The sequence below is a fragment of the Etheostoma spectabile genome, chromosome 9 (genome assembly GCF_008692095.1).
Source record: "Etheostoma spectabile isolate EspeVRDwgs_2016 chromosome 9, UIUC_Espe_1.0, whole genome shotgun sequence".
Classification (NCBI taxonomy): domain Eukaryota; kingdom Metazoa; phylum Chordata; class Actinopteri; order Perciformes; family Percidae; genus Etheostoma; species Etheostoma spectabile.
The window spans coordinates 16,205,933-16,217,874 of NC_045741.1; the positions used below are offsets into that span (position 1 = coordinate 16,205,933).

At 39.4% G+C, this 11,942-nt stretch overlaps 1 long non-coding RNA gene across 1 annotated transcript in view; it reads left to right on the forward strand.

The window, feature by feature from the left end:
- Positions 1–10,331: 10,331 nt before the first annotated feature.
- LOC116695796 (uncharacterized) overlaps positions 10,332–11,942 on the forward strand; it is an 11,765-nt gene continuing 10,154 nt past the window's right edge. Inside the window, exon 1 of the long non-coding RNA XR_004333552.1 lies at positions 10,332–10,344. This is a non-coding gene — a long non-coding RNA (uncharacterized LOC116695796). The remainder of the gene's footprint in view (positions 10,345–11,942) is intronic.

Genomic DNA, 11,942 nt, shown 5'->3' on the forward strand with positions numbered 1-11,942 from the left:
AAGCAATAAATCCATGAATGATCATCTCAAGCTCAGAATGCAAAACAACAGCCCTAAGTTTGGCAATGTTTCTTAATTGAAAGAAATATGCAGTTAAGTGATTTCATATGTTGATCAAAATACATGTTATTATCAAATATAACACCAAGATCTCTCAATTTGGACTGTACAGCTGAAGAAAGGGACCCATGAGGAACCTTGGAAGCTGTAGTATCCGCAGCAACAATCAGTCTTATCTTCACTGAGCTGTAGGAAGTTGTTGCCAGTGTAGAGTACACTTGGTGGGTTTATAAGTTGCGATTATTTTGCAGCTTACATTTAGCTTTGTTCTTATATGATACCACATCAGTTCGGATTTGCGTTACTGGCATGGGTGGAGACAATGGGCCCCTGAGCACAGACAAGGAAAGGCCCCAGCACCTCTCCTACACAGGAGCAAGACACACCTTATAGTTGTTTAGCCTCTTTTTGTTGTTTTGTGTCTCTTTGTGTTCATTTTTTTGTGTCTTCGTAGTTGTTTTGTGTCCTTTGTAATTGTTTTGATTTTGTTAGTTGTTTTTTTTTGTCTTTGGTTATTTAGCCCTTTTTGTGGTTATTTTGTGTCTCTGTGTAGTTGTCTTTGAGGTCATTATGTGTTTCTTTGTAGTAATTTTGAGTCTCTTTGAAGTTGCTTTGTGTTTTTGTGGTTGTTTTGTGTCTCTTTGAAATAGTTTTAATGCTTTTTGTGGTCATTTTACATCTCTTTGTGGTCGGTATGTTTTGCTTTGAGTAACATTTTGCAGGTGAAGGCAAGGGGGGCCCCTGAGCCTTTGGGCCCTTTGGCCTGACAAATTGTATCATTGGCCCATTTGTTGACAAAAATGGATCCATAGTGTAATTCAAAGGTGCAATTTTAAGTTGCGCTGTAATTTGCAAGTCTGAAAAGCCAACCTGCCCACAAAGGACAGCATTTCAGCAACATTGTATAGTTTTGAAGGTTGTTTGCCCGAGATGTCAATGGAAATCAGATGTTTCTTTGCCCTCTGTGGCCCTCTCTGGTATCCCCTCCCTCTCAATACTTCACCCAACCTCCAACCCCATAGAGCTGGAAGAATGTGTGTTGATGGATGTTGAAGGCTGCTCCAGTCCCACAGCAATTAACTCTTCTGCTGCAAGAAGAAGCCTGTCAAGTTAATGGAATCTCCCCACCACAGCTTCCTGTCACACAAACCAGGAGGGGCTGCAGACAAATACTTCATCTATGTGTTTGCCTTATTGTTTTGCCTGCGGTCAAGAGCACAAGCAAGGAGCTACAAGGTCCATTGCAAGCCATCAAGGGCTCAGGTGTCAGTTTCCACAGTCAATGACTACGCAGTTTAGCAGGTGTGGGGAATCATAGCGAGTATAAGGAGAGAAGGGTCAAAGATCATGAGCTAGTAGAAGTACAAGAGCAGAGGTATTGCTGCTTCAGTTATACTTTATCTGCACGAAGTAAGAATATCTTTGCATGCAAAAACATGAATAATATTAACTTTCCCATGTGCATGAACTCATAGGAAGGACATTTGGAAGAACATTTGAGCAATGGTTCAAGGAACAAGTACTGATCTGGTTATCAAGTAGTAGTCATAATATATGATAATCATGATAATGAACTAGCTAAAGAGATTACTTTTTTTAACAGACTGACACACTGACACACTGTCAGCCACTGCCAGTTGCAAGCTAACAAAATGATGCTTAGAACACTTACCTATCTTATATGTCTGCTATATGCCAATTTTGGTGCACAACAGACTTTTCATCTGTGTCTGAATCAGACTGACCCCTGGTTAAGACAGGGCACCAAAATCATTGTTGCAGGCTGCAAGCTTGCAGAGCTCTCCAAGCAGGCTGCCTGCCTTTGGAGTTCTGCGAGTGGGCTGCCAGGGCTACATGAGATGGCTGTCTGCATCCTGTCTAAACCCGGCGAGAAGTTCAAATACAGATATTCGCCTGTAGCTGAATATCTCCAATGTTTCTAACCATCTTTATGTGTTGCTCTTTTACCGATCACCTAGTGCTTTGGAGATAGGTCTGGCAATGCGAAACTACTGGCCAACCTTAGAATGTACTCACTGCAGCTGTGGTGGCCCTGGCAAGGCCAGATCCAGAATGTCTTAATGAGGGAGTAAGAGTGGATGTATTCTAGTCACATTTTGATTACCTTTTTTTTTTATGTGGGGAAAAACAAAGTAAACTAAATATTAATCATAAGTGTATTTTTACATACTTTAAAATGTGTCTGGAGTGGGACTTAAATGTATATCCATACAAAATCTTTTACTAGACTGTATGAGGCCTCTCCACCTTTGGGTGAAAGAGACTTACATGTAAGTTCAGTTTGGCTCAAACTAGTTGACTCATACCAGGTAAAAGGGAACGTATCCATCCAGGTGTGAAATTGAGTGGATGTCCTGACAACCTGTGACAACATCTCTTCCACTTCTGCTCCACTTTTACATTCTCTCTGAAATTCAAAAACTTGCATAGCATAGCTCACTTAACCAACTGGTACCAAAAAAAATCACTATTCTCTTCCTCTACCATTTGAATCAACAACATGCAATCTTACACCTCAAGACGGCAGTATATTTTGCCAATGTTATCTGCTGCCTGCTAAGTAAGTCTAGTTCACACCCCAGCATTTGTCACTCATCTTGATAAGATGTGTATTTTGAAGTATGTAGCCCAAGGCCAAGGTATCTGGGAGAGGTATCACAGGCGTTGAAAGCATTGGATAAAATCAACCTGCATTTTTTATGTGATACAAATAAAATAAAATACAGATAATCATCATATTTATGCACAGGTCTTGTCCATGACACACTGAGGTTCACTGTTTCTTTGTTTTGTTTTTACATTATTGACCCACCTCCATGATAGGACTTTGCGGTGCTATAGCCACTAACCTTCCCTTGAGAGCCACAACAACTGTAAAGCTCACTACTGTCAAATATGTTTACAGCTGAAAATATAGCAAATGACCAAAAATGCGCCTATCCTTTTTCAACCTTTCCTTTTGTCATTGAAAATCCACTTTCAGGCATGTGCACAAAGTGTCAGAGACAAATCACTGTCAAACATTCCCTACCTTCACCTTCTTTAGGCTAAAATGTAATAAAATCTGTCATATATGTTATATGATATACTTAACTTATCAACAATCTATATGTTGCAGTATGGTAGAATGTTTATCTAGTTATTGGGTTGAATGCTACTTGGTTAACAGTGCCAACATGCAGTTGTGAATCATGTAATTGCTTTAGGGTTTACTCTGATTCTGTCAGATGGATAATAACAACCTTGAGGTGAAATGACAAAACAATCTTTACACTACACTCCACCATCATAACAGTTTGTGAGTGACAACTTATGAAAATGTTCCCATTTCCACCTTTTACTTCATCTTACCTCCACCTTTACCACTTTGACTCCATTCCCTCCCCTCCACCCCCAAATGCAAGGTACAGTACCATCTTATGTATGTTTTGGTCCTGCTTCCTTGTATTAGCAGGCCCAGAGGGTTGGTAAGGCACTTAATCTGTCATCTCAAATTGTGTGCACAATAGCAGATGTGTGGTTCGGCTCTCCCTTCATGCAGGACAGAGTGAAGCACTCAGACTGCGTAGGAGCAGTTGAGACTGCCGCTGAGTGAGGGCCATGGGGAGGTTCAGATGCTTACAGGTCAGACAGGGATGCACAAGTGTGTGTTTGAGATGAATGGAAGGGAGATGTGACTGATGGTTGGTAACGAAGGGATTATGGTTTTTGTAGGGTTGGTTCTGACGGTGTATCTGTGCAAATGTCATGAGATATCTCACAGAGGGATGACCTCTCAATTTTCCCTAAATGTCTTCTGAAATGTGCAGGAGAGTGGAATCTTTTGCAGTTTGGTTTGGCTAAAGTACTATATTTGACAGCTTATGCTTTAAGTCATGCCCTTTTTTATGCTTTTTTAACAATACCCTGCTTAACACAGTATATTCAGATGCACACACAAGATCAGCTTTTTACTGTTGGACAGTACTACTGCAACAGTTTGGCGTGTGTGAATCAAAGCCGTATAATAAATGCTTTATCACATAATTTTGACTACAATTAAAGCCGACATGTAGTTCACTGTGATGGATTGTCTGACTCAATCAGGTGTCAAGACTGTGAATTGATGTTCATCTGTAATTAAAATTAACTGAAATCAGTGGCTGCCTGCAGGGTGGGAAAACCAAGCACAGCAGCATGCTTTAAGAAAAATTTTGGATTAGCGTAGATTATTAAAATAGAAAATAAAAACGTGGAGGCTATATATGATGTGTAGTAAATGGACTGACACACTCAAAAACAACCGGATTGGTTGGAAATGGAAAATTCATTCAAAGTTTTCATGTACATCTCATATGAACAAAATATATAGTTTGCTAACGACATCACTATAAATTGTGTGGTTGTATTATCTTCCCATGCACTTATGTGTGAAACAGTCAGCATGTCTTTCTACAAGGATGTGTCGTCAGTTGCCACAATTTGGCTAAAGGATTTGTGTTGAACCCATCTTTGCACATTTTTACCAAGGAAGCGCACTGTGAGGTGACATATGAACAGTTATTCCATACATTGTGAAATGTTCGCCCACTGGACAACTCTCCTCTTTCAATAACATTAAGGATTACACATAACTTTGTATTTCTGATGAAATTAAAAGTCCGGAAACCACCTTTGACCACCTTAGAATTTCACAATAATCTTTACTTTCCGTCACCTGGATTTCAAGAAGTGTTCTTGAAAGACTTCACATACTTCATCAGTCTGGGACATTTTAATATTTACTGCCTCTTGACATTGAGCTATTCTTATTTTTTTATTCTTATGGCAGGCCCCTAAACCTCTCAATTCCCCTTACTCACAACACTGCCTCTCATTCTATGCCTTTACAACTTAAATTGACATATCCATTTATCGATCGGGTCTGCAGCATCGAGACGTTTGAAGTAGCGTTCTGTCTGATTATTGATTACCCTTGCCATCACCCATTCTCTTTCTTCTCCCACTTCAACTCCTCTACATCTGTACTTGACAGGCTCACTATACCTCCCCTCCCCTCCCTCCCTTCCCCTCTTCTTCCCTTCACTCTGCCAGTCTTATCTGCATGGTAAAGGAAGTGAAAGGGGGTCACTATCCACCGTCCAATCAGATGAGTGAACGCCGACACTCCCTTACTGTGTTCAAATTCAACAGACAACAGGCTTTATAATAGACATGCCCATCTAAAGCTGGGCACAAGATTAGCAGCATTAAGTAGATAGTAGTTGCCAAATCCATCAAGTAAGTAAGAAAGGTATAGTGGGTTACTTTCCATAACTGAGAGAAACTGATATGTTGTTTTTCTGTGTTTTTGACGAAAAGCTAATTTGTTATAGGACATTACATTTTAATCAAACTTTAGTTCATCACTACTTTTTTTTACTTGTCTTTGTTATTCAATCTAAAATTACCTCGTATCTTCAGATTCACTGAAAATACCCATCAGCCCACTCTTTATTACAGACAGCATCTGTCATGAAGCAGCACGTCCAATGCATCTGGGCAGAAGCCATTTTCTAATTACAAAATGTAATTATGTTGGAAGTTAGCTTTTCTAGAGTTCATGTGCACGCTTATTAAAGGGACCATGACTTTCATTTTTCTATATTTCACAAAACAACCTTCAATTTAATTACTGCTGTGCCACCGTTCTGATAGTCCTGAAGTTCAGATTGTTATCAAACTTTTATTTTTATTACTTGGCATGACAAATGAGTGGGCTCGGTAAAACTCGTTAAATTTAGATTCATATCATGAGTAATATTTTCCTATATCACACATTCTAAGACTGATTATTAAGTATTACTTATCTAAATAAGATCTGTTCAAGGTCAAAAGAAACAGCTTAAAGTGTACCAACTGAAGCTGACGATGTGCCCAAAGACCCTGCACAGACTATATACAGTACAGCATCCCATTGTTAACAGTACATTTCCCTTGGACCATGTTTGCTTTTTTCAGTATTGACATTATGTCCAGGTGTTTCAAGTCATTTCCCCCTCTGTGGCAGCAACGCCTTACCTCACACCTCAGGGCTGGATAAGGCCTTTTTGCTCCACTGCATCTCATAACACATAGAAACACAACCTGACCCTATACACATACAGGTTCACTTTGAGCTCATAGCAATATGTGGCCATTCTTTTAAGCTTCCCTGCTTGCAGTGGAAGTAGTGATGCTGTACATCAGGTGAAGTAGGAAAGACTTCAGCTGCTGTTATGCCTTGAGCTGTGCTATCTGAGCAAACATGTCAGAGCTGGAGTACCTAAAGCGCTGTCACTGAGGTTTCTGCTGTTGACAGTTTCATGTTCAAATTTAGAAATGCGTTCTACAACCTTTTCTTTTTTAAATAAATATTTTCAAACTAGTTGTGTTATTAGTAGTAATTAGTTGCTGGTCTTAAACTCATTTCAGTGGTTAGTGGAGGTGTTTTACTGTAAAACTGATTGTTTCCTGTTGCGAAGAGGATGCTACCTTTCCCTGGTGTCTACTGAAGGTGACATTTTTTGTGCTGCAACAATAATCAAATCTTACCCAGTGGCAGACAGTGTAAAGTAAAGAGGTTGTCGTTCTCTCAATACACGTTTTTTGTATTGTTCCACATTTAATAATGAAAGCATTTATATGACCCTCTATTGTAGAGAATGAATAATAAACAAACTAAAATGCATGTATGGAGATTTGCGCAAAACGTGCAAATACATATTTGGTTGCCTTGTCACCAACCTCTATTGTTCCCATGTGATGCAACTGTGTCTGGAGGGAGTCACATCTGTATCAAAATTAATAATTGCTAATGAAGGTAATTGTGATGCATTATGGTTGTGTCTATGAACACCCACTCTCTCTCTTTTCTCACTCATTTTTTTCTACTAGACACATTATTTTTGAACAAGCATATGAACCCCCGAGCAAGCTGCATCTAATGTAATGATTGTGCAATGTAAAGCTGCATAAGTCTGACATCAAGGTGTACAATACAACAATTGACAAAATGGGACATGGCTTCAGATTTTCTGTAATGGCCGTACTCAAGTGGACATATTTGTTACATTGTTTAATGTTACTTTGACTGGCGGAAGCCTAAATGAAGACTCAAGCTAGACAGTCATCTTTCTGTAGAGGTGGAAATTATATGTCGCTTGTCATCATACATATGTATCATAACAAATGAGCCAACAGTGATTACAATTAGACACTATCCTGATTGCTTTGTGGGTCTCAGCATTTCAAGATTAGGTCAGTAACTGAAATCAGACAGGAGACACAAAAACACTAATCAACTCTCTTTTTGTCATGCACCATTCTCAAGTTAACAAAAGCCCACACTACCTTCCCATTATATTGGCGTGGGTATACTTTCCCACAGAAGGTAATTACTTGCAATGTTTTTTACAGTGTTGCCATACATCATGAATTCTCTTGCCACACCTCACATCAGTCTGCGATCTGGTTTTTACCCATGGTGCACCTCTCTGTCTTCAAAAGGGCAGACCTCTCGCCTCCTGGTAGTTTTTAGGTTTTGTTTCAGACTCTAAAAGAGCCATTATTGAGACAGTAAGACAAAGTCAGAGAAAAAAAAACCCAGCAATACAGAGAGAACATTTAAAAGAAAAACGATTTTAATAAAAAGGAAACAGGAAATTAAAGAGTCGGATCGATAGGGAGAGACACAGAATAAAAAAATATTTTCATCCCTTTGTTTTTGGTCCACAATTGTGTCCAAATTTTAATAATTCAAGATAAGGATTAAAATTCCTGTGTGCGTCCGGGTAACACCTTGTGCATTAAATATGGCATACACATAACTTGGAGTTTTCTTTATTTTACTTCAAGAGTGTCACTTCAGAGCACGTTTATAATAAGATTACTCGCAACAAAACATGGAAATGTTATCTACATAGTCATTCACAAACTTTCAGAAAAAACAAAGTGTTCAAGAAAATCTTTCAAAATGGCATTTAATCAAATCTAAAAGAAGTCACAGTAAATAACCTTAGTGAATTTAAATGAAGAAACTCACTTAATTCAAGCCGCAGTGGAGCATAAATGGTTCTTTGGCAAAGTGGATAAAATGTATTGCATGCCAACTCAATGAAATGAGCACAATTTGCCTGGCACTTCTGCCAAAACATGGGCAGATTCTATTTTGGCCTTTGTGTACCATGGTAATGAGTACATTGTTTTGAACAAGCACTAAAAACAGCAGCATCTCATCGAGTGGTTCACTGGGGCTCTGTCTAACTCTGACATGTTGGCCTTATTTAACTGTACTCTCCGGGTTGACCGTTTAGTATTCCATGCATTGTCTCCATACCAAAGGAGCTGGACACCCCTCTGAAAATGTAATACATCCTGATTCAAATGTCAAATTTGAATATTTCCGCCTGTATCTGATGAACAAGCTGCTTTATTGTCTCTGTAATCGTCCACTCAGGAGTTGAGAATTTAATTTTCGTGCATTCTACCACTGCCTGCTCTTACAAAGGTCAGGCTGATAGGATTTTATTTGTTGCACACTGTTCAGATGTGAGTGAAGTATGATCCCCTTGAGTAGTCTCATAATTCTGTTATCAGCACTCCTAAAGGTTGTCCCGAAGCTGCTTTAAACCTGCACCTGTTTGTCTTGGTATGGAAGGTGTTATTGGCATGTCACGTTGAACACTAAAAATGCAGTGAGAATTCAAACACTAGCTGTAGTAACTTGAGGTCAATAGACACTGCTCTCAACTGACAGATTCTCTAGTCTTGTTTTGTGAATTTTTTAACACCAAGGACATTTTAACTGAAGGAATGAAGGCATTTTCGCCAGGGCCCCGAGCGAGATTAATCATCTCATGCCTAAAGGTGCTGATAACTTGTTATTTTGTCTCATTTTATGCTAACGACAGACAGCTTTACCAAGTCTTCAATTCAAATGTGCTAATTGTCTTCAACTAAATACTGAGAAGACAGACATGTTAATCATTGGTCGAGATCCCATTGCTGAAACTGTTGAAAATGATCTCAAAATGTTAGTACTCCAATTCGGCTTTTAAATGTGCAACTCAGTCACATACCACAGCAAAAGACCCAATGTTTAACTGTGTACACAATCCACTGCTCAGACGAAGGTGAGTTCAACAACTCCCCCCACTCCTGACACCCTTCTGATTGACTGTCACCACACATAAAGTCAGTCAAGATAACTCCTACACCTCACCTATCATGGCTGCTATGCAGAGGGTGGTGAGAAACCCTGCTGACACAAGGCTGTGTCAGTGCACTACACTGTAAGACAAAAGCAAAGGCTCTTACACAGACACAAAAAAAACAACTACACCTCCCATTGTTGCTCTGAACTTTCAAGAACAAAAATGCAGGTTTTTCAAGGAATGCTGCACTCTTGCCCTCAACATGTGTATGAAATAGGACAGGCGCATTTACTCTATAGAAAGAAATCCAGTTCCAAGTGAAGCAGGAATGATGCTCCTACAGAAAGGAAACCTCTTTGTGAGAGGCTGCCACTGCTGTACCCATTGTCTATTCGTGTCCATGGGGCAGGGACATGCAGAGACATATTGATAGGCACTGCCGGATACACTATAACCCAAAGCCAAACATAAACGCTGATTAAGCATAAGCATAATGATAAAAAGAACTCAGATAATTTCCATTTATGTGGAAGTGATCAGTGGTTCTCAACCTGGGGGTTGCAAGATAATTTCTGTGGTACAGCAGATGGCTGGGAAGAAAAAAAAGAAAAAGACAAGGGGATGGTTTGTACATTTCATGTGTTATATTCAGAGCTTTATTTTTAAATCAGGATGTCCTGGAACCCAGAAAGGATTCTGCGGCAGCAAAACCCTACCATATCATTCTGGGGGGTTGTGACTCAAAAAATTTGAGAACCACTGATCTGAACTAAAAAAACAAATGGTCTTCTTTTAAACAATAATGTGACAGCTAAAACCTATCATCCCCTTCCTTCAGCCTATAAATAATGAACGGTCCATAATAGATGCACAATAATCAGGAACTGCAGCTAAAGTGATGCATTTTTCATCCAACAGAGCACTCTGTACCATCATTGTCAAACCAGAGCACTCCATGAGCAACTTCCAAACAAAAACAATAAGCCAACATCACCCTGGCTTCTAAACCACAGACAGACACATTGCCTGTCAGCCCCCAATTAGAGCCGGAGGGGGCAAATTAACACGAAAGCGAAGAAATTCCAATTAACACTGACACATTGATTTGGTGGTGCGCTCATCATTGTCTTAAAATTAGAATTAATCAACACAGCAGAGGGTGCCAAGTCGAAGGTCTTGCTACAAAAGCACCATGTCTTATGTGAAGCTGATGTGGGCTGCACGCTGACGATTAGCATCTGTCAAAAATTAGACACAATACAATTTTCTATTAACTTTGCAGAGAAAACAATTTGCGGGTCACTCAAGTTATAAATGCTATTTGAGAGAAAAATGTTTTTCCACGTGCCTCTGCTACACATCAAATCCATAATCCAGCCCATACTCCGATGGAATGGATGAGTAAATGAAAATCTCTGTCAAGGACATGCCAGTTTCCATGAGTGTATTGTTTATAAGAGAAAGCTGGTTAGAGATGAGCTCAACGGTTGCTTCTCCATGAGCTAAATATAGTATCTGGCTGTCGATTAGAGTCACTGTAAGAATAGCACCTGAAGGTTAGGCTGCTGTACGGGCTGTCTCAATGCTCTCTTTTAGAGCAGGGAGAAAACAGCTGTCAGGCCTAGGGGAGACCGTGGATGGTTGTAACAAAAGGGATAGTTGTAACAGCATTACTTTCTCCAATAAGGGATAGCATAAGAGTCATGTGATACATTTCATGTATACCCACAGTAAATTTGCACGGCTGTGAGAAAAAGTGTGCAAATTTTACAGTCAAAACATAAATTTTCAGGTAAGAAATAAATTTCTGGGACCTATATTTTGATTAGTACTGATACTGTTGAAGTTTGAAATAGGTAACTTGTATCAGGTAAGAGAGTAATCTGAGTCATTTTATCTATGGTAATTTCTAAACCACCCTGCTTATACAGCTAGTTAAACAATGACTGACAGGGGTGGGGATGGTTGGAACACCATATAAGAAGACGCATATTTGTTGTTTTAGTAATTGTGAAACATTTTCCTGTAATTTTACGTGGATTATGAGCTACTTCTGATCTCCTCCTGAAGGTTTCCATTTGTATTTTTAATACTCATAAGTATTATCAGAATATATTCTTTAAGAAAGCTCTTCTAATGTTAGGATCCATACCATACTGACAATGTTCTTCATTTAGCCATCAGTGATGAGTTATTTTTGTTCTTAGTGAAGCACAGGAAGGTGCTTTAGTGTTGGCATATGCACAACAAACTTATATAGATGCATGTTTTGTGGTAGTCTCATTTTTTAGTTCTTCAATTTTAATGTTCCAATTGACCCCTGATTGTTTTAACATACCCTGGTAGTGGGGTAGGACATAACAATGGCACTCATTGCATCTAAAATCAAAAAATGAATTCTGTGATATAGTTGGAGAAGTTAAAAACATTGCTGTTTGTAGTAGACAAATGAGGGTACTTTGTGTCAAAATTTGAGTGACCTACCACAAACATTCTGCAAGTTACAGGACCTGAGTCAAAAAGTGTCCCCGGTCTCCCTACTGTAAAATACCTGCGTGTGTCCCCAGTCACAATTGCCCATCTTAACGCATTAAGAAGTATATCTGGCTCACACCACTGTTATAGTGGCTGAATCACTTCCCTCACAATGCCTCCTTCTTCCCCCTTCTCTCTGCATCCTCTCATGTTCTCCTAAAACTCCCCCCCCCC